At 39.4% G+C, this 23,040-nt stretch overlaps 1 protein-coding gene and 1 pseudogene across 6 annotated transcripts in view; one reads left to right on the top strand and one right to left on the bottom strand.

Annotated features, from left to right (window-relative positions):
- Positions 1-23,040, top strand: part of TENM2 (teneurin transmembrane protein 2) — an 885,668-nt gene that overhangs the window by 316,476 nt on the left and 546,152 nt on the right. The window lies entirely within an intron of this gene.
- Positions 16,297-21,187, bottom strand: LOC103291573 (INO80 complex subunit C-like; annotated as a pseudogene).

Genomic DNA, 23,040 nt, shown 5'->3' on the forward strand with positions numbered 1-23,040 from the left:
GGTGTCTTTCGTCTGACTTGTTTTTCTTTTTGAGGGTCATCCATGATGTCGCCTGTGTCAGTTATAAAGTCCCTTTTATTGCTAAATAATATCCCAACAGATTTTGTTAAAAAATTTTAAGGGCCTATATTTATTTAATCGTATCTGTACAAAAACACATTTCCAAGGAAGAGCAAGATAGATCCATTTCAGAATAGTTAGATGCTCTATCTCAGGTAACATAGCTAATTATACTTAATTTATTTGTCCATCTTGTAAGGAAAACACCATGTCAAGTGTTGGCCGTCCGGGTGCACCTTGGAAAAAAGATTTTGCAGTAGGCTGTTCAAACCCAGAGTGGTGAAGATCTGAAAGCAATTTCTGTGCTTGAGAAGAAGTGCGAGGCATTCATTTGGGGAGTGCTGTGATGCAAATACGTGTTAAGTAATGTAATGGAGTTAAAAATTATCATAGTATTAAGATGAGTCATAGGGACCTGAAAATAAGTAGAAGATTCATTACTTTTAATATTTGAAAGTAAATTAATTCAGTATCTCATAGTTTCGTTGATTTCATTTTCTTTCATATTCTAATATCATGTCAGAGAGATTGCTGCAATATTTACATATTGTCTTTGCTGCATGCAATATACTTACCCTCTCAAATTACCCACCTGGATCCATTTAATTTCATAATGGGATTCTTTGGAAGTTGAGTTGTGGAACATCATAAATGTTCACGGAAAGCATGCCACTGTGGACTCAGAAATTATGTGAAAGAGCTTCCAGTACACATGCTAAATAAAAACGGGTCATAGAAAGTTTATTAACTAAACAAATTAAACCAGCTGGGTAATGGGTGTTTCACATGAAGTTCCTGGAGCAGCTTAAATGTCTTTTGCAACCAAAGGTTTAAGTTCATGCTTTTTGCTTGTAACATTTGCCTTTTTCTGTTTTCCCAGTTTCTCTTCTAGGTGGGGCAAACACTATCTTCCACTCCTTGGGGTAGAAGAGGTTCTTTCAAGGATAGTGTGGATTTCAGAAATTCCAGAGGACTGGGAAAGGGTCCGTAGATGGGTTTGTGGTGACCAAACAATCATAGTAAGGGTAGAATGAGGCACTCAACAAATGGAAGCTACTATTATGTATCAGGCACAGTGTTGTAGCTATTGGGAGGATTCCATGAGATAAATGCCTTATAATGTAGCTTCTCTTGCTGTTTCACCAAGCAAATGAAGAAACTGAGGCTCAAAAAAGTCAAGTAACTTCTCCAAAATCACTAAGCTAGTAAGTTTCAGAGCCAGCCCTTTACACTAAATTCTGTTTAATCTTAAAGCCCATGTTCTTTACAATTACGTTAAACTGTCAAAATAGCAGGCAGAAGACCTCCCTCTCCCCCCTACACACCCCTGCTGGCTGCCAGACGGGGTTAACAAGTCAAATGACCTCTAAGGTCTCAGTTTATCAAGCTAAAGGATGAGCGGTTCATTCTACACTTGGTGCCTTTTCTTGAGTAGAATCAATTTTTCACTTCCCTAATCTATTGAAATGAATAATCATGGCTGGAGGAGGGAAGAATCAGGAATTGCTTGTTGGGATGGAAGATTCCAGCAGTGAGGAAGAAGCAATGTGTAAACAGGGAAGAAGTGGGAGGGAGAAGGATGACGGAGATGAACACCAACACACAGGCTTGGACTGTTGGAGTAGCCACAGGAGTCTTAACAAGCACCAATCAAATTAAGCTTGACAACCCACTAGATATCCCCCCTCAATCTTGGAGGCTTCTTTGATACTCTTCATGAGAAAATCTTATGTGTTCTTTGCCTTTTGTCAGGGACATATTTAGAGAGCAGAGTTGTTGTTGTTGTTGTTGTTTTATGCAAACATGAAAGATTAAAAGGAAATAGACAATGAAGCTATAAAGAATGCTTTCAGCTCTTTCTGGTTTGGCTCAGTGGATAGAGTGTCAGCCCAATAGAGCATAGGCCCATGGACTGAAGGGTCCCGGGTTCTATTCTGGTCACGGGCATGTATCTTGGTTGCAGGCTCTGGCCCTGGTCAGGCATGTAAAGGAAGCAACCAATCGATGTTTCTCTCTCTCTCTGTCTCACCTCTTCCTTCCACTTTCTCTAAAAGTCAATGGAAAAATATCCTCCAGTGAGGATTAACAAAAAATAAATAAAAGAATGCTTTCCTAACCACTTCGGTGGATGCTATCCAGTTTAAATAAGAGTTTCACAGTATACCATCAATGCTAGTTTAGAGGAAGAAAGGTCAAAAAGTTCAACTTTGATATCTTTATATTTTCACAAAGGTTATTCCTGAAGGGGCTATATGTAAAAAGAAACCAAAAAGAATATATATCACAGCAACAACAAGAAACCTTTTCCTGTATTCATTCCATGTAATGGGTTTCGCCTTGTCGTTATTCTTTTCTGCAAAAGGGTTGTGCTATTATCCTTGGGTATTATTTTCTGATGCTATCAGTGTAGTGGGTCATTATCGAAGAGCTGGCTTATTTCTGGAAGGTGTTATTAAATGTTGTGGAGGTATGGTTATTTCCATTAAAATGCCAAAAGAAAGGAGAAATGTGAAAATGCAAGAGGTAGTTGTGAGGAAGCCAAGCTGAACCGTGGAAAATGGAACAATTTGGTGCTAAAACTTTGAGTTGTGGCTAAATTCTTTCTAAAGGAGAGCCTGCTCCGCTTCAGTGGGTATAGCCTGTTCCACTACACAAAGGCGACAGGGCAGGGGACACAGAGGCTAAGCAGGTGATATAAATGAGTGAACCAGGCTGACTGGTCATAGAGACACGGGAGCAATAAGAACATTGCACATTCCCCCCCTCAGTCTATTATGTGAAAAACAATAGCACAAGTTTAAAAGTAACAGACATTCAACCCCAGTGTCAGACATATAATTGGGAGTAGAAAGACTATGGCAAGCCAAATGGCTCATGAAAAGGACACAGTTGTAATTCAACTCAAGCCAATTGCCCCTTCCATCCTTTTCAAAATCTCCGTCAAAATTCGGAGGAATATAAGGTTGCATGCGGCTGAAGGGAGAGAAGGCAGCAGTCGGGAAGCCCTTTAATGCCTGGGTCGGATCTGGAACTACTGGACAATTTCTCTATGTATCTCTTGCAGTCAGTGTGGAATGGTCACGGAATTCCAAGGGTGGGGGTGGATGATATAAAAATCCAACATTTGCTAAATAATTAGTCAGTGCTATGTTGAATGATTTCAAAGAAGAAAAGCAGTCCTGAGGCATTACTCTCCACAAAAGGGCCATAAAGGCTGAAATTAGCATAGTAGCATTGGACACTACCAGGCAGATGGGAAGTTAGAGGAGTTGATGGGTTCAGAATGGGGGTAAAGACCCAGAAGGTATGGTGTTGACAGAGACTCTCAAAAAAGATGTTGGCTCCGCCGACAACATTGGTCCATAACGAAAGGAGCATGTTTCCCAGGGAAGATGCTGAGTTGGTTCAGCATATCATGAGTTATTTCACATGGGCAGACATAGCCAAGGTTAGGATGAGGGAAGTGAGAAATAAACATCTGCCCTGGAGGATCCCCATAGTCTGAGCCCCTCCTGTAGAAGGTACTTGTAGGTTCATTGTTAGTTCTTTTGACCTCAAGAGACTGGCAGAACCCTTCTCATGTCAGAAACTTGAGCCCTATCTGACTTTCCCTCTGACTTTTCTCCTGTAGTCAACCCTTAGATACATTTTGACAGGTCACCCGGAAGTTCTGTTCCAAGGAATTCTGCAAAGGCTTTGGCTATAGATTTCCCTGCCTAAAAGGCAGTCCCCAAGATCTGCTTGGGTGCTTCCGTATGTATATGTATCCTTGTGAAAAACCACAGAAACTAACCATTGGTGTGAATGAAAGCAAGGGAACCAGATCAATCAGGTACGTGTCAGACGGCATGTGAAAACGCCTTAGTGTGTTAGGAAAATTGACCATTTCTGCACAGAGATTTGTGCCCAGGCTCATGCCCAGCGCCTGGCTTAGGCTCATGATTGAAACCCAGCAATATTCTTTCCTTTTATAATGTAAAAGTTCACACACATATACACAAACACAAAATATTTGAGCAAACTAATAATCAGGAATTCTAATATATGGTGATACACAAAAGAAAGGAATGAACATTTGTTCATCATATACTGTATGCCAGGCACTGCCCAGTGTCTTTTTACCATGGTGACCCTGTTGTGTGTTGGGAGTGGTCCCAGGGATGGAGACAACAGAGCTGGATATTATAAACCTAGACCATCCTGGAAAATCTGGATCATATGGTCACATAGCTGCACGTTCCTCGCTTTCTTCTAACAGAGCTTGAAAACTCCAGCAAGTCATTTGGAAGTCTGTTTGATGTTGGTCTCTGGTGAGAAGTAGTGTGACGGCTCGCTAGCTGCAATCTGATGGATGTCTGTCTGGGAAGGAGGCGGGGGATGGAGGGGTGCAGGGGGACCCCTCACCACAGGCTTTGATCTGCCTTGACTCCTCTTGGAATATCTCACCTTTTGATGTTGGGAATCAGTTAATTACTAGTCGAAATTGATTTGAGGGACTAGGAAACAGTTTGTTCCTTTGATCTGAGGAACTTTAGGGCAGTTTTCCAGAGCAGCTCAGGTGCATGAGTGGGGCTTAGTCCATGGCCCCTCTCTAGTGGTAACCCCGATTTTGTGCCTCTTGTCCTATCATGGTACCATCCCAATTTTGCGTGCTTCTTCTCCTTCAAAGCCTTGGCAGCTTCATCACCAGTAAGTAACGACTTTTTGGATCAGATTGTTCAGTACCGTTCCCACTGCAGGGACCCAACAACTTGATAATTCCTTCTTTAGGTCTCAGTTTGCAACTCCCATCCCTCTTTTGTGTGTAACTCCTGGTTAACATTACCCTGAGTATCTCCTGTAACACAATCTTGATTTGTAAGACAGCATATTAAATGAATGGCTTAGGAGTCAAATTTCCTGCCCTTTGCTTTGTTGATGCAAGTTAACATCCTGGATGTTGACCTGAAAGGCTGAGCAATGCTCAGGGGTTTGATGGGCAGGTGGTGCAGGAGAACTGGGCTCTCCTTTCTCTTCCAAACAAGGCAATACCACCTGGCACCTTGCCTAGTCATCCAATTCTCCTAATGAACACGTTTCCCCAGTCTGAGGCCCTTGCATTGTGACCATGCCACAGGGCTGACAAAGAGGTAATTTTCAGTGTTCAGAAAAAAATAAAGGAAAAGAAAAACACACGAGGAAACCTTCTGAGAGTGTGTTTTGTTCTTATGTCATGGCCCATTATGGCATTTTCGTTTTAATTGCACGTGAAACCCATTTAAAGAGGTGGTATAATGTGACTGTTCCCTTGGAAAAGAGACAGGAGCACTAGGGATGTGTTTCAGAGGAGCCCATTACTACCCAGGCTGTCATCATCATACCTTAAGGGTGCTAACATTGTATTAAGTATCTTAGCAAATGTAATACATTTGATCCTCTTGTCTAGGAATCCCTTGTCCTTATATAAGTAGTAGATTCATATCAAAGTAGCTCAGGCAACAGAGTTCTGTGAGTATTTCAAAGATAAAATATGCATTCCTATGCATGGGCATTTTCTAGGTTTTCAAATGGAAATTAAGCCATATAGATAAAGCTTGCATACATGGAGACTGGAATTACTCATTTAAAAGGATGGTTGATGCCCTAGCTGGTTTGGCTCAGTGGATAGAGCGTGGGTCTGTGGACTAAAGGGTCCCAGGTTGATTCTGGCCAAGGGCACATGCTGGGGTTGTGGGCTTGATCCCCCGAGTAGGGAACATGCAGGAGGCAGCCAATCAATGATTCTCTCTCATCATTGATGTTTCTATCTCTCTATCCCTCTCCCTTCCTCTCCGAAATCAATAAAAATATATTTTTAAAAAATAAAATAAAAAATAAAAGGATGGTTGATCAGGTTTTTATGTTTGTTTGTTTTCTCTCTTTACTCTCACCACCACCATGGGAAACAGCATATCCTGCAGTGTTTTAGGACTTTCTGACCTTCTGTAAGTAATCATGAAAAGTCCCCAAGGCCGGAGAAGTGAAGCCACAGGGTCTTTCTCCATAAAATCAATTGTGTCCCCTTGGTCTCAATATCTATGCCCTTCTGTAGGAAGCAGGTTTGTTTCCCAACTGAAAAAATTTCCCCTTTGCTTTGACTCTCTCCTCTCTCCTCCCCCCCGCCTCCATGGTCCCTTCCTCATTTAGCAGACTTCATTCTATATGCATAATTGGAAATTAATTTTCTAATTAGGTTCTTCACATTTATGAAGTTGTTTGATGGGGTGTCTGTTCTTATAACATGGCCTAAAGGCTAAAGTAGCGGTAATAATTCTATTTCCTGGCTTTGCCCCTAATTCAGCAAAGGATCCCAGGAAATATATTTAACTTTTATGTGGTCCCGATAATACATCTTTAATGCTGATCTACCTTTGAAAGGTTGTTAGGAACGTGCTAACGCTTTAAGACTTATTATTACAATGCAGTTGGTTCTATTTGTAAGAGTTGCTCAAATAAAATGAAGCCTTTTTTTTGTAACAGGAAGGGTTCTTAGAAAACCAAAAACAACATTTGCAGAAAGTAAAACCAGGTGGTGTTGGAAAGTAAAATAACATCAAAAGAAGCAGAGGTGACACAGAAGATTAATGGCTAATATTTGTACTGTGGATATATAAGTAGAACTTGATCGGGTATGGACTGTAAGGATCTGTCACCTGGGTTCTCCGTGACAGTGGTTCCACAGGTAGAGAAATGGTCAGTCTTATGGTTCAACCACACTCTAATCCATGAAGGCCAGAGAATATAAACAAAACCATCTAAATAGTCTTTGTCTTGCTAATCGTTAGACTTGGAAGTAAAGACTAAATTATGGTGTCATCATTTTTTCATATAGTATGGGTTATATTAATTATTACCATGGGCACAACATAGAAGATGAGGACAAAGGGTATCAACATTGTACTGTGACAAAAGGGTGTCCTCATTCCATAGGAAATCAATGTTATTAATCCTATTTGAAATTCGGCTTATTTAAAGACTTTCAACAGTCTTTAAATAAGAACACTCTCACACTAATTTCCTTTGCAGGTCAATGTCTTCATTTGAGTTTGCACATTCACATATATGTCAGAGCCAGGCAAAGCCTGTAGAAACAAAGTGTAAGGCTGGATAGGTGATGATTCATGGTAAGTGAACTCAGCCTCAGAAAAAAATAGTTGTCTTACGCCTGATTTGTTTCACTCTTTATCATTAAGAGACCTTCTAGGTCACTATAGCTCCTGAATGCATGACCTTCTACTATAAAGATAGATCCCAATTTACCGCTATAACCTGTAACTCTCAAGATCCAGTTAAGTATTAGCACAGAAAGAGACCACATGATAGCATGGGAAAATCAGTGTACTCCGTGGGACTCAGCCAGTTTGCTGTGTCCACCTCTAAGTGCCTGTGTGATCTTGGACAAATTATCTGAGATCTTTGTTCCAATATATGTCAAAACAAAGAGGTATTTCTGTTCTGAATGCACTTAGCTTCTGCATTTTTATCTACTACATGCATTACCCAAAGAAATTCTGGTCAATCCTATCTTGAAAAATTAGTCCGAGTCCACTAGGAGCAAGTACAGCCTAGTGGTGAAGAGCAGAGGATGTGGGCATTGCCTTTGGATGTCATCATTGCCTTTCTCCCCAGCTACTTCATTATCTCAGCCTTAATTCTGCAGTTGTAACACAGACGAAAGATCCTATTTCACTAATCCTTTTCTCTTCCCTTGCAGTCTCCTCTCCTTGTCAGCACTTAACAGTAGAGTTTTGTTCTGTTTTATTTTCTTTAAAGGTCTAGAAGGAGGACTTTGATCAAGTAGCCTAGGTTTAGATTGAGAAATCAAGGATTATGGATCTATCTCCGGGACTGGCAATTTCACTCTATAGCATCCACAGTAATCTTTTAAAATTTTAAATAAAATCATATCATTCTTTCTTTAAAAGCTATCCATGGTTTCTCACTGTCCTATATTTAAGATAAAATTAAAATTCTTCAGCATATTTAACAGCAAGTTTTGACTTAGGGCTCCTTTCTTCCACTTTCTTCCTCCTCACCACCTGTATCCTCTTCCACAAATTCAGTCTCCTCCTCTTCCTGATCTTCCTCCTTCAGGAGGAGAGATTTCTAGACCCATATTTGTGCTCAGTCCATACGTGCATTTATTTCTAAGAGCGAGTGGAACATATCCCCTTTGAATTCTAGTTGGTATGTCCAAGTTGTAATTTATCATATTCTTCCTTAAGCCACTGTTACTGGACTCAAGAGGTCTATTTGCCTGTTTGCATCAAAGCCCAATCAAACATGAAAAAGAGTTTGCAGTGAAGAAACTAAGGGTTTTTTAGTTGAGGAAATGATGCCAAGCCCAGAGTCACAGATAAGCAACTACTCAAATGTATTTGCTCTCCGATGGCTTCCAGGGGATTAGTTTATATAGAAGGAAAATCATTAACCATAGTGACTAAAGGAGTTGAGGTCCTGGGCTCTACTGACTGATTGGGAGGGAATGGTTGATCATTATATCATGTCCTGATGTCCACCATGGCATGGCTCTGTCTATTTTCAGGAGGATGTGGTCTCTGGGTCATTCTGCTTTCATGGGCCTTGGGCTGAAACACAACTGAAATCAAAATGTTATCTTTAGTTTGACAGAAACTCTGTTTCTGTGGTCAACAGACCTGAGGCTTTGTTCTTAAGACAGTTTGATGCCAACCAGAATCTCATGGCCTAAGGGCTTAGTGATTAAACAAGGGAGTGGATTGATGGAAGGGTCTTGTTAAAGAAATGGAGTTTCTGTAAATGGAGTTTCACTAAGCACTGTGGCTTCTGACTTCTGTTAATGTCATCTCTGTTTTTACAGGCAACCAGATTCACAATCTCATCCCTTTTTACTCCGTACTACTTGCTCCCTTTAAATGCTTAAGTTTCTATTTATACCTTTATTTGTACTTTCCCTGTCCTACTGCTATTATTTTCACTCAAATCAAGTCCTCAGGACCTAAAATAGTGAAATGACCTCCCAGTAGTCATCCAAATTCTCCCTCATTTCTCTTTTTCATTGCAATATTAATTTATTTTCTGGAGCACAGCTCTGATCATTTAATGTTCATGCTCTCAAACATGTGTTAGCTACATAATAAAATCTAAACTCTTTAGCCCGACTTTCAAAGTCCTGTACAATATGACCCTGACTACTTGTCAAGGCTAGTTTCCTGCTTTTCATTCATTATTCTATTCATTCATCCCTTTATTTTTTCAACAAGTTCTGATTGAGGGCCAGCAATATGCAAGATCCCGGGGACACAACATAGACAATACAAATGTGAAACTTCCTGTCTAATGGAAGAGAAAAAGACACACACACACACACACACACACACACACACACACACACACAGACTAATAGAAACAAAGAATATAATAGAAAATAGAGTAACAGGGAAGCAGTTCTATATGTTTAAATAACACTTAAACATATCTTGGATTTCACTTGAATTGGATAACTTACTAATTTAGAACACTGCCTAATAGTTCCCTCTTCTCAGAATGTCCTTGTCTCTATTAGTCCCCATCTAATCCATATTTAAAGGCATATTTATTGAACCTTTATTTTTCACCTCCTCAGTGTATACTTTTCCTGACTATACCCCTTTTAAACTCTCAACCCCACCCTTATACTGAGGTGGATTATGTGACCTAGAGCTAAGCCAATTAGCAAACTACATTTGGGTTGAAAATACACACACACACACACACTCTCTCTCTCTCTCTCTCTCTCTCTCTCTCTCTCTCTCTCTCTCTCTCTCACACACACACACACACACACACACACACACATAGACACACACACCAGGCAGCAGTCTTTATTTATTCCTATAGAATTTGAACTCAAGAAGATGGAAGGTCTGGAGTTACCACAGTCACCTTATCTATTGGATAGTAGAGTCCACCCAGAAGGAGATAGGAAAAAAGAAACCAATTCTTGGTAAGATCACTTGAGATTCCCAAATCAAGTGATACTACACTCCTGGAATTTTTACTTAAATAAACTAATAATTTTCATTTTGGCTAAGTCAGTCAAAATTGGGTTTTCTAAAAGAGAAAACAAATAGTCAACTAATTTCAAATGTCACTGCTTTCATGAAACCTTTATTGATGTTACCAATTCAATGCAGTTTCTTTCTACCATCAACCATTTTGTATGTTATGATACATACCTTCTTCAGCCTTATTTTAGAGTTCTTTGTGAACTTGTATTGTCCCCTACCAGATTAGAATGGATGAGTATTCCTCTTTAGAGCTCTTGATTGGCCTGGCAAATAGACCTGGACTAAGATGTGACAAGTGACATGGGTACCTAGGATGCAACATTAAGGGAGCACTTATTCACAGGTGCTAACTCTGTACTCACATGACCTTAAGAATTAGAACTTCCTTAAATATTGCACTTTATGCACCTCACACACCTCTAACTATGCTAGTGAAGTAACTGCTCAATAAGTTTTTGGTACATTGAAGAGAATTCTTCACTTTACAATGAGTTGGGGATTATCCCACACTGCATTTTCTTTAGCATTATACTCATCCAATATACCTCAACCACTTTTTTTAACCTTTACCTCTTTATCTGGAAGTCATCCATCCATATAGAATGTTTATAGGGAGGGTTTGCTGATGACACTAAAAACTTTTAACTCACATTTCCCAGCAAAGATGTGAAGTAATAACCCTGCTAAGCAATGCATTCAGAAATTACATAGAATAGAGGGTGGGAGATTGAATTTTTATTCATTTACTTATATTTTCATAGTTCAGTATCTGTTATGGAGTCAGAATTATACATCTCCTTATCTAGGTCAATCTAGCAAGCCATCTTTTCAGTGCCAATGTGCTACTTTTGCACTAGAATTCTCAGTGGTAACCTTGCTTCCAAGTCGGCACCTATTATTAGAGTGTTAAATAAATAAATTAGAGAAACAATTAAATCAACAAAGTCCACACAATTAGCACAATGTGCTATCTACACTATATCTTCATTTTATATTAAATTTTGTTGGTTATTTAAAATTATGGGACATCAGCCGAAACCGGTTTGGCTCAGTGGCTAGAGCGTCGGCCTGCAGACTGAAAGGTCCTGGGTTCGATTCCGGTCAAGGGCATGTACATTGGTTGCGGGCAAATCCCCAGTGGGGGGTGTGCAGGAGGCAGCTGGTCGATGTTTCTCTCTCATCGATGTTTCTAGCTCTCTATCCCTCTCCCTTCCACTCTGTAAGAAATCAATAAAAAATATTTAAAAAAAAAGAAAATAAATAAAATTATGGGACATCAATAGCCACTTTGTGTTTATGATGGTGTTAGTCCATTGGTTGTAAGCAACATGTAGGAAATGGAATCCAAATAAAATGTTTTAGAAAGGAATATCAGGGCAAACAAACAGACTCAAAAGTCTCAGAAAGGCACAAATAGAAAGAACCTACACCAACAATTTACCTCACATGATTCCACCCAAGTTTTGTGTCTGCCTTATTCTACTCATAACTAATTCCTAGGACAGTAGGTTAATTTCCTGGTTGTGATCATATGTCTAGCCCTTGACCAAGAGAAAGTAAGACATGCTCTTGAAAAGTTCTACCAACACTACACACAAACAACAGATGTCCATTATTTTGGTGCAGTTAGAATCTTAAGGCCTTCCCTGTCCTACTTTACACATATGCTGGGCCAATTGCCAATTTGGGTTGAACATGAGCAAAGTCATTTTATCACTTTGCTGTGGTAGTCACATCAAGTTTCCTCAAATTTTGGAAACACAAATCTGGGTATTTTAGCATGTGGGTGAATTTGGGAGAACAAAAATTTGATGTTGCTGTATTTTAGCTCAACTATTTGGCTATTTGAAGCACATGGTGCTATCTATTAGGAATCAGAGTCGTGTTGAAATGGTTTTACCAACAGATGTGGGAAGTGAGAATGTCTAAGACACATTTGAACCAAAAATGCAATCCTAGACTAGCTCTTTTCCCACTGGAAGACAATTGGAAAACATGTGCACAATCCAGATAAGCTAGGCACAGGGACATTTTATTATTAATTTGGTCATTGGCCCCAATTACTAATGTAGACTTCCAATGAGGTGAGCTAGGGTGTATAGAAGATTGTCTGGGTTGATTAGGGCTATATAGCTTAGAACTAATGCATACTCAAAGTCTTGTTTTTCTAGTTTTCTGGGATTGTAAATCTGATCTTACTCTTAAATCAAGGCAAGTCAAATGCAGGTTCTATCCTTCCCTGTCAGAGGATAACAGAGACATAGCAAAAAGAGCATTCGATTTGGCCCCATTGCCTGGAGTTGAGCTGCCTGGTTCAGACCTTTGCAGTGAATCAGAGCTGTTCCCAAGAGAGCTGCACCTCACGCACTCTTAAAGACCCATCTGTAAAGAAAGGAACCAGGGCCAGCTTCTTCATAGTTTGTGACCTGTGCAGCTGCCCAGGGCTTAGAAGGACCTCACACTTAGTTTAACATACTGGTGTCCTTTCTTGAACTTGTTAATAACTTCAACAAATAGACCCTGTTTTTATTTTGGACCAAGCACCTTGCTTATTATGTAATCAAGACTGAGAAAGTCCAAAACAAAGGAAGCCAGAATAGTTTGCAAGTGGGACCACCTAGGCCATAAGGTGCTGCCACCTTTACTCCCTTTAAACAAATGCCATTCTAGACTTTGTGCAATCCATATTTAATGAACTTTCTCCTTTGGAAGGGCAACAAAGGTAGGGGACGGTCACAAATGATAGAGAAGCCTGGCCTGTGTGGGTCAGTGGTTGAGTGTCAACCTATCAACCAGGAGGTCCCAGTTTGATTCCGGTCAGGGCACATGCCCAGGTTGCGGCCTCAATCCCCAGTGTGGGGCATGGAGGAGGCAGCTGATCAACGATTCTCTCATCATTGATGTTTCTATCTCTCTCTCTCTCTCCCTTCCTCTCTGAAATCAATAAAAATATATTTTAAAAAATGATAGAGAGGAACACCAAAGCATACCCACCACCAGAATTGGGGCTCCCCCCACCACCACAGTCTCTATGACTAGAACTCAGGCATGTCGACGTATCCAAGACAGATCAATTTTCTGAAACAGAATATATTTGAAATTGGTTGATCTTCAAGAGTGAGTATTAATTAACTCCTTGGAGGAAATGGCTTTCTTGTTTTTATAAAATAAGTTTTGTTCTTAATTTATTCAGCCATTTTTAACATGAAGCCTGCAGCGCACTTTGCTAGGCTCAAGAAAAGTTATCAGCCATTGAAGGTTGAGTTAGAATGTGGATAAGAACAGAATGCTGGTTTCATAGTAGACTGGTGCTCTGTCAAAGCAAGATGTTGGAACATGTTATTCATCTGCTTAAAATCCTCCAATAGATTGCTGTTTCAGAAAGTTGATAAAAATATAATAAAATTTCTGAATAATTCCTACCTATGTTCAGATTTTGGTATAAATGTAGCTTGCTAAGAGAGGCCTTCCTCATCTTTCCAAACTAAACCTCTAGTTATTCTCTCTTAGAGCATCTTCTGTTTAAAATTGAAGCATTTTCATAATTTTATTATAGACTTTATGTATTTAGTTATTTGATGTTTCTCTCCTGTATTAGGTAGTAAGTTTCTCAAGGGAAAGAACCAACTTCCTCTTACTCTTCCATGTATTTCAAGCACTTACTATGGTTCCTAAGTACATAGTAAATGTGTCATAAGCATACATTGAATTAAAACATAAAAAAGTATGAGAGTATACATTTTCAAAGTGGCCTTAAAGGCAAAGACCCTGAATTGTCAACCAAAATGGCATATTTGAGGATCAGAACAAAGGCCAGTGTGCCTGGGACACGTGAGCAAAGGTTTAAGAGAGAGAAGGAAGATGAGGTCTCTGAGGGACCAGGAGCCATGTCAAGTAAGGGCCCTATAAGCCAGCATAAGAAATTAAGTCTTGGGAAACCACTGGAAGGTTTTACGTTGTTGAGGGATAGACTGAAGATGACATCTATGTTATAACACTGTATTATTTTGCAACATTCATTTAAGTCTGAAGCATAAAAGTTTAACACAATACCATTTAGAGCACAGGCGGGCAAGCATTTTTGTGAAGGGCCAAGGCAGTCAACATGATAAGCTTTGTAGCCGTTCTGGTCTCTACCACAACTGCTCACCTCTCTCGTTGTTGTACAACAGTAGTCACAAGACGATTCTCAAGTAGATGTCGCTGTGTTCCAACCATTCTTTATGTAGAGTCACAAGCACCCAGCCAGACTCGGCACGTCAGCCCTGAGGTGCCAATCCCTGATCCAGTGGCACATGGGACACACACTGAAAATGCGGACTCTGTGCCTCCTCCAGACACACTAACCAGAAGTCTCTGGGTTTAACATCTGAGAGCCTCTGTTTAACACCTTGCCCCAAAGAAGTTTGCGTGTAATTAAGAACCACTGGTCTAGACACCCAGTCTTTCCCCTTGGACCATTGCTAAAGTACTGATAAAATGCCACTGACTTACCTAGGGGAGTACATGGGGTGTTTTTTCAAAGTAGAAGGACTTTGAGATGGTATGTATGTAATTAAGAGTAAGAGGAACGTTGTAGGAGCTGGCCTGTAAGTTGGAGTGGATTGTGGTAGGAAGGGGAAAAGCTCAGCTTGCATAAAGCTGAGATCGGCCCTCCCTTTGAGTCCCCTGCTTTTCATTATTGATGCTAACAATACATTTCTCTTAATTGTTTTGTGAAAATAAGTTAAATAAAGAATAAAGCTGGTGCACGCATGCACAGGCAAACATTATGCTCTTTTCACATAAACACTGGTAGGATTTCTCAGAGAGCTCCTTTTCAAATTTGGTTGCAAAATAACACCCACAGACTGTATTTCCAACCACAAAATACTGTGACAGTAAGCAGACAGCACGCGAGAGCCTGTTATGCTTTATAGATTGCAATGATTATATTGCGGGAGCGGTTGATGCATTTGCTGGTGTTCATTCTAGTTCACATTTGCATTTAAATTCCTGTGGAACAAAGATAAGATAAAAAGGAAAACAAATGATGCTTATTTGTTGTTGTATTGAACTATTATAAGTATCGTCTTTAAAAAGAGAGTGAAGCTTTGCAAGGAAGCGTTCCACGTGTTCTTTAGAAAACATCAAATACACAGTCAATCATCAACTAAAAATATGCAGGAAAACATATCCCCAGGGCTTTAATAAAATCATAAATCAATAAGGAATAATCCAAACTGTGATAGAACACAAGCAGCAAATGAACTACTCAATACTTTCTTTGACACATTTATCCACATTTTATTGATACATAGGAAATGTAGAGCTGCATTTGAGTTTTGAAACACTATCTTTTTTTATTTCGGGCATTTTTTTAAGCATCACATGATATCCACATTTCTTCTTTCAATAATGTGTGCATCCACAGCGCACAGATCCTTTGATGAATTTATGCACATCAGTTCTACAACCAGGGCAATGCTTTCTGCTCTCTATTTTGTTGGGATCTAAGGAAAAATTCTTTCGGTGGAATTCAATAGAATTCTCCCAGCAAGTGGATGTTGGATTCCTCTCTCTCTGCAAGAAACACACCTACCTCCCCATGTGGTGTGTTTGCCAAAATGAAACCCTGAAGAATCAGAAAAGGTCCCCTCTGAGTGGCATAGCAATGCTCTGACCATTTAAACCATTATTTTAATCACCACACTCATTCCTGTACACCTGCAATAAGATTAAAAATCAATAATTCTCTAACAACAGTTAATTATAGGCTGTATCTGAACTCATAAAATTTTATCTGGTTTTGCTACACTTTACAGTACATTTTTTCAAAGGAAACAAAGTTAGTTAAGCCTTTTTCTGGGCGTTGGCAGGGAGAGTCTGGGCGCATTCCTCAAAATTGGGATCTGAAGAACACTCTTAAGAATATTCCAGCAGGCTGGTGTGGCTCAGTGGTTGAGTGTCTACCTATGAACCAGGAAATCACAGTTCGATTCCTGGTCAAGGCACATGCCTGGGTTGCGGTCTGGATCCCCAGTAAAGGGTGTGCAGGAGGCAGCCGATCAGTGATTCTCTCTCATCATTGATGTTTCTATCTCTCTCTCCCTCTCTGTTTATCTCCAAAATCAATTAAAACTATTTTTAAAAAATAATATTCCACAAAAATTAAATTTGGTTTTCAAATTAGAACAATTACCTAGTATGTCTAAGAACTGCTGCTTCGTTTATCTTCCTTCTTGGACGGCATGCTGACATATTAAAGGCTCTGAGAAGTCCTGCAGAAAATATGTATATGAAGCTTTGTTTTTCTAAACTTTTTGCTCAAAGGAATACTTTAAAAATTGAAATTTGACACCTGGTATTGCAAAACCCTGGTCTACAGTAGTAATTAGTAGCTAGCAGTAAGTACACCCTCCTGTTTTTATTATACTTTTTATATCTCCTTATACATGATGTTAACATATTTTTAGGAATATTTGTTCATTTAACAGTCATTCAGCAAATATTTGAGGATCTTCTCTGTGTCAGGGACTGTTGGGTGTTGAGAACATATTAGTTCAATCATATATCTTAATTTTATTTTTGAAATAGATGTTAATATATAATATATATATATATATATATATATATATATGTTAACTTAGTTGCTAATATAAGTAATCCTATCTAATAAAAGAGTAATATGCAAATTGACCATCACTCCAAGACACAAGATGGCTTCCCCCATGTGGTCAAAGATGGCTGCACCCATGTGGACACAAGATGACCGCCACAAGATGGCCTGCAGGGGAAGGCAGTTGTGGCCAGTTAGGGGTGACCAGGCCAGCAGAGGAGGGCAGTTGGGGGTACCAGGACAACAGGGGGGGTAGTTGGGGGGACCAGGCCTGCAGGAGAGGGCAGTTGGGGGTGACCGGGTCAGCAGGGGAGGGCAGTTAGGGGTGACCGGGTCAGCAGGGGAGGGCAGTTAGGGGTGACCGGGCCGGCAGAGGAGGACAGTTGGAGGTGACCAGGCCTGCAGGGGAGGACAGTTAGGGGAATCCAGACTGCAGGGGAGGGCAGTTATGGGTGACCAGGCCAGCAGGGGAGGGCAGTTAGGGGCAATCGGGCCAGCCGGGGAGCAGTTAGGCATCGATCAGGCTGGCAGGGGAGTGGTTAAGGGTGATCAGGCTGGCAGGCAGAGGCAGGTGGATCAGGCCTAAACAGGCGGTCGGACATCCCTCAAGGGGTCCCAGATTGGAGAGAGTGTGGCCTGGTCTGAGGGACACCTCCCCCATGCACAAATTTCGTGCACGGGGCCTCTAGTAAATTATATTTTAAAATCAAATTATTCAAATTCATCAAATGTAGACTATTTTAGAATCTTTGGTAACGTTTTAGAAAAATCAAAATAATAGATATGTTTTATTACTTGTCATTTGGGCACCTTGAACTGAGCAGGTACCTTATTTATTGTTGTGATTTTCCATGGACTACCAACAATGATGCATTCAAATAACTCATAAGTTTTAGAAGCAAAGAAATTCAAAACCTTACTTCTAGCCACTTGCTTTGGCTGAATATCTATGATCTAAACCAAACCCTTCAAAAGTTTTAAAAATCAGCCGATCAACAAAATTTTATAAGCTTCCTATCTTAGAGTGTAAATTTAGAATTGTACACATCTGGCTCATTTTTCCAATTCTAAGGGGAGTTGGGTTAGAAAATCTATTTTTAGAAATAGTAAGCATTTTAAAAGTTCACAGCAGCTTCAGGCCATTGATTTGAGTAATAGCATATGAGGGGGGGAAAAAACAGTAATTCTCAGTCTCATTCTTGTGTAGCTGGTGCCACTCCAGTAACGTCACTAAAGTGAAAAGCCTCTGCCAAGTTAATTTAGTCAATTGGTTTTCACAAATTACACATCTTATTAATTATTTCTTGCGGTAGAGAAACCCAGTTCAAACTGGCTTAAGTAAATAAGAGTAAAAACAATAATAAAGTTAAGTCAATACCCCAAAATGGTTTAAGAGATATTATCTCACTTCATGAGTATAATTTGCTTTAGACTAAATTCAGTGGTACTGACCATGTCATGAGGACCCTGTGTGTATCTTTCCTTCTGGTTTGGCACGGATCTCAGACACGCCCCTCCACCTGTTGGTTCCCAGCACCTGCATGTTTACAACCAGAAAATTCAGCCGCCGCAGTTGTGATCTCTTTCTTAATGATTCTCTAGTTTGATTCTCATATACTTACACTGCAGCCAATCAGTGTGGTCAAGAGAATAGAATGACCTTATTGGCCAGGCTTGGAAAATGTTTACATTCCTGGAGTTGGCATAGAATGAGGTGAATGACAGGGTTTGCGGGAGGTGTGGTTTTCCCAAAAGGAAATTGAGGCATAGCTACCAAAAGCAGAGGGAATCGATGTCACACAGGCAAAATCAACAGGTGTCTATTATATTTTTTCTTTTGTATTTTTAAATTAAATTAATTGGGGTGACATTGGTCAACATGATCATATAGGTTTCGGGTGTGGGTTTCTATGTTACAAGATCTGTATATCATACTATTTGCCCACCACCCAAAGTCAAATCTTCTCTTGTCACCATATATTAGGACCCCCTTCTCCCCACACCTCCTTCCCTCTGGCAACCACTATGCTGTTGTTTGGGTTCATGAGTTTCCGTTGTTTTTTTTTTTTTCAAGTGAACATTTTCATAGAGCTGGGGGGGTGTTAAGTAAACAAAAAGAGGGAGTTTCTCATCAGTTGGGCTTAGGGATGGTGGGAGGGGAAGGGGCCCAGAGATCAGCTCATTCAGCCACCTCTCAGCTCCTAAAGGAAGTGGTCCATTGTCCTGATGTTTCTGGGATGATCCTGGCTATTATCCAGGGTAATTATTAATAGCTCCCCCTTTACTCTCAAAAGCATTCTGATTTGCTTGATAAAGTGGAGGGTTGCTTGTGCTTCAAAAACAATTGTAAAACTCTGGCTCTGCACCAAAGCATTCATTTTGATAAGTAGCTCTGTCTCATCCGAACAATATGATCTTGGAACAGTTTAACTGCTCATTCTCTCCCGGTTTTACTTGTTTTTCATACAAAATTAAACTTCATTCTTACCATTTTATACGGTTAATATTTATATAGAGTTATCCACATTTAATAAATTCTGCATTCATCATTGCTTCTTGAACCTCAGTCATTCTCCTGAGATAAATTTTCATATTCCTGAATTTTTCCTTTGGAATCTTGCTGCTTAAAATAAGGTCCATGGACCGACATTATCAGTATCACTTGAGAGCTTGTTAGAAATGCAGAATCTGGGGCCTACTGAAAAAATATATTTTTAATATATATAATCTGAAGATGGCATGTATCAACTGGAGTCTGCATCATTGGGAACCTTCCCAAGTGTATGTTTTTCATTTGCCACAGGGACTTGTGTTCAAAGCTATAGGTTGGAAGATATATAGGCATACAAATATATATATTTAGAGATAGAGATATTAATACCAGGCTTGTTCCTCATACCATGTAAATTAGAATCTCTGGCCATGGGGCCACTACTCTAGAAGGAGTTCCTTTAACTAGGATCAATTGGGGACAAACTCTTACGTTTTTGTTTGTTAAAAAAAATACTTACTCATTACTGAATAATAGTTTAGCCAGTTATAAAATTCTAAGTTGAAATTTTTGTTTCCAACAGGCATTTAAATATTTAGAAGATTTTTAGTCTTTTTTGTCTTTAATTGTTGTGGCTGGGAAATCTGTTGAGAACAAATGTTTTTCCTATGTAGATTATCTAAGTTTTTAATTGCTGGTTGTTGCTAAGATCTTTTCATTGTCTTGGATTGGGAAGTTTTACTCCATTGTTGCTAGATATATGTTTCTTACTTATTATTACATTTCAAATTTATTGTGTTTACTTAATCTGAAGATTCAGATTCTTTATCACCTTTGAAAACTTCTTAGCTATATTATTTTCCCACATTTTATTTATACTTTTTTTTCCCTGTAAGGTAAGTTAAACTTATCCAAGGCATTTTAATTTTATCTTCCCCTCTTTCTCTTATTGTCTCATATTTTAGTGTTCTTTTCTGTCTCTTCAGCATTCTAGATAAATTCTGTGTTCTAATTCTAATATGCTACTAAACATATACACTGAGTTTTTATTCAATGATTTTATTTTTTACTTCTTGAATTTCTATTTAGAATAATTTATTTCTATAAATTAATATTACAAATCTGACTGGTCTTTCTTCAATAGCTTCTTACTCCTTTCTCATTATTTCAATTCTTTATTTTTCTTGTCAAATGACTTTACTTGAGGCAACAAATGAAATATAATTTAACTCAATAGGAAATATCACACTTGGAGGGAAAACATTGAAAAACACACACCTTAATGCCAAACATTGTTTCCAAGGCCCAGCACTGACATTTCCAAATTGATGGCAGAATGAGCGTTTCCATGAAACAAAACTGAGTCCAAGTCTGGCTTGGAAAGTTTTCCACTTCATCATCACTTCTCAAGGCTCAGGGCACGATGCTTGTGGCCTTTCTCAGGGCCAGGCAGCCAGTGACAACATCGGAGGGCAGCCTCCACATGTAGGAAAACTCGTCGATGGTGCTGAACCGCAGCTTGCTCTGTGGGTCAGTGAAGTCAGCTAGAAGACCTGAAACATCAGAATACTTCTTAGCTGGTTTGAAGGATGAAGGAGCATCAATACTGAAGTAGCTAGGATCATTCAGTTGCCATGGCAATGCCCATTCAGAAGCGAGAATTTATTTCAGGTTCTCCCAGGTTCTATTCTTCTTGCCAGCTACTGCACCACCATGGCCAGAGTGCACAAAGTTGGGATCCTTAAATGGCAAAGGTTTGGAAGTTTTTTCCACAGGTCCTGTGCTAAAGTCAGAGGGCACCATTTTATTCTCACTCATGGCTTCCATGCTGATACCCTGTGCAACGCTAGAGGCAGACACTTTTTTCTTCTTACCAGCGCCATATCCCCCGCTGCTGCTGCCATTGTGGGAAGGACTGGCTGGCCTCTTTTTGCTGTTCTGGGCTCTCCCTGGAGCAGCTGTGGGGACCACATTTGGAATTTGAGCCACCATTTCTATCCTGAGTCTTGTTTTTCCCTTCCCCTTTGCTTTCTCTGTGAAGCTATTTCATTTCTTTAAAAAAATACTTAGACATACTTACGTTATAATCTAAATCTCATAATTTCAGTATCTAAAGCTTTTTTCCTATTGTTTCTGCTGATTACTGTTCATGGACACTCGCTTCCTTGTTTGTTTTGCAGTTTTGGAGAGTGAACTTGTGTTATGTGGAATTAATCCGTGAATATTTTTTGAGACCTGAATTGAGGGTGCATTCCATCTTTGTAGAGAAATCTGTGTTGGCTTCTGCCAGGTTCTATAAAATATAACCACGTCAAGACTACTTTGATTCCTTGTCTTGGAGTTTCCTGATATATGCTGGTTATGTAAATTTTGAGTCCAAAATTTGCCTAAGGGCAGGTCTATTATGGTGATGCATTTTTAAGAAGGTACTTTTTTTTTTTCCATCTAGAATTCAGCATTAGATAAACAAATTCCCTTGGCTGGCTCTTCGCTGCCTGATGATTTTCTGTGTTTTAATTCTCCCCTTTCCCTGAGGGGAAGTGCCCCAGCTTCAAGTCGTTCATGCTGTTAATGAGTAAAGTGAGGCTCAGGGTTTGACTTGCTCAGGGTCACACAGCACCTGGGAGGCAGAGATGAAAAAAGGACCCAGATCTTCTCATAGTCCAATTATTTCCAGTCCAACAAAACAAGCTACAAAAATAGCAGTGCTTTCTTCTAATAAGAATGGCTTCACCTTTGCCTCCAATTGGACAAGTAACAGCAAGATTCAGTTATTTCTCATGGTTAAGTTTGATGAATTGTAGAAATAGGTTACTTAGATATATTTTAAGAATCATAAGAACATAAAAAGTCATGTGGGATAAGACTTATAGTCCACACTATTCAGTATTTTGTCTTTTATAGTAGCGCCAAGGGACAATGGTGTGACATGATGATAGTTGCCCTTCGTGATATTGTCCTCAAAGGAGGCATCCCTAACTGGGAAAGATCTATCATCCAAGAATTTCTCTAAACCCTTCCTGAACTCTCATTATATTTTTGGTTTGTACAACCTTAAGGCATGGCTTTGTGTGGAACTGAGCTTATACTAGTCAGGACATGGGCTAAATAACCCTAAGGTCTTTTTAAAATATGATGTTAAGTATCATAAATCTTATTGTATAAGTAGACTCTGAAGAGGAAGGCACATAGTAGAGTCATGTGAAGCTTAGACTCTACAAGAAAGCAGGCTGTGTTCAAATACACCTGGTGTCCTAGCTGTGTGACCTTGGGAAAAGTCTTTCAATCTCCCTAGAAAGGGGCAAAGATTTTATCCTTCATAGGATTACTATGAAAAATGAATAAGATGATGCATATAAAATCACCTAGCACAAGGCTTATACTAAACAGTCAAACTATGCTTCATGGTTCTTCGTGGTACCATTATTGATGTTTTTATTGTTATTAGCGGGTGAATATATTCATCCTGGTCACAAACATCACAAAAAAAGTGCATATATCCCATTTCATAATTTTTAAAACATATGGCTCATGAGGGACAGAATAGGCTATGAGAGGGATGAAGTTAAAACACCTTCAAACTATTTTGATTTTTATGGTACCAGTGTGACAAAATAAATCGCCAACCATTCAGAAAACAACCACTAAAATATCTTTGGATGTGTTGTTGTGGGTGTCCTGCATTTTGAAAATGACAGATGTAAACTAATCAAGTAAATAAAGTCACTTGGGGTTCTATCCTGGATTTTACCCTTATATAAATTGACTCTGATAGTTGGTCATTGGGTTTCTTCAATTATTTATTTTTATCTTTTAAAAAAAGCATGTGGTATAGAATAGCTCTA

This window comes from Eptesicus fuscus, chromosome 6, assembly GCF_027574615.1.
Source record: "Eptesicus fuscus isolate TK198812 chromosome 6, DD_ASM_mEF_20220401, whole genome shotgun sequence".
Lineage (NCBI taxonomy): Eukaryota > Metazoa > Chordata > Mammalia > Chiroptera > Vespertilionidae > Eptesicus > Eptesicus fuscus.